We start from the raw sequence: 1048 nt of genomic DNA on the forward strand, positions 1-1048 counted from the left end.
TGTAATCAAAAAATCAACTTCCGTGGAAAGTAAAATCTATAAATTATAATTGGTTATTCGGGTTGTCACTTGTCATCGATCAGATTGGCCGGCGGGTTGCGGGTAATGACGACGAATTTTGACGATACCTGCAGTCGGATGTGGGTCGTGAATATGAATACCTAACAAGAATATTTTTATTTGAAATTTATATTATTTATACTTAAATATCAATCGTCATTCAAAATCTAGATATCAGCACTCGGCAGTCAGCACAATTTGGTTAATTTTACAATTCAATTACTAAGTACTTAACTAGGAATAATTCATAAAATATTTTATGTTACAATAGTAATAGTTGCGAATTATAAAATAAAATGGAAATGAATGGATCAGGCTGTAGTAAAAAATGAAAAGGAGCTGAAAAAATTCTAGACAAAAATAATAAAATACTACTATTAGAAGCCTTTGCTTCTAAAAGCATTAAATCATTTTTCAAGTCTCAAAACAGTGAAGTGAGTTTTAGCTGAACTTTTTCATTATTATAATAATAATATATTAATAATTAAAAATATTAAGTCCGGTCCAGAACAAGAAACATTTGTAGCAAACATATATTTCTGAAATTGTCGTCGACAAATATTTATGTTACCGCTTATGACAGGAAATCAGAAACATTGTCGATGACAATGTTGGAAACACGCTTTAAACTGTTACTGCAAGTATTTGTTTTAAGCTGACTAAATTCACTCAAAATCAATAATTTAGTACAAGGATTTATCACACTCACGTATCATATGTGTTACTTTTAAATGGTATCAAATACGATTGAATAATATATTGTAATTGTACTTTCATTATTTTTTTATACCGATACAGTAAAATTGATAATATAAAAATATAAAATTACTAACATTTTATTATGTAACATGTATATGTAGGTAATACTAATTGTTATTCCATTATTATTATTTTTATTATAACATTTTATTGTCGAAAGTTGATTTTATAATAACACCTGATTACAGTAGACTACCCTTTAAAATACTAAAAAAAAAATTACTATCTT

Source organism: Acyrthosiphon pisum, chromosome A2 (genome assembly GCF_005508785.2).
Source record: "Acyrthosiphon pisum isolate AL4f chromosome A2, pea_aphid_22Mar2018_4r6ur, whole genome shotgun sequence".
Lineage (NCBI taxonomy): Eukaryota > Metazoa > Arthropoda > Insecta > Hemiptera > Aphididae > Acyrthosiphon > Acyrthosiphon pisum.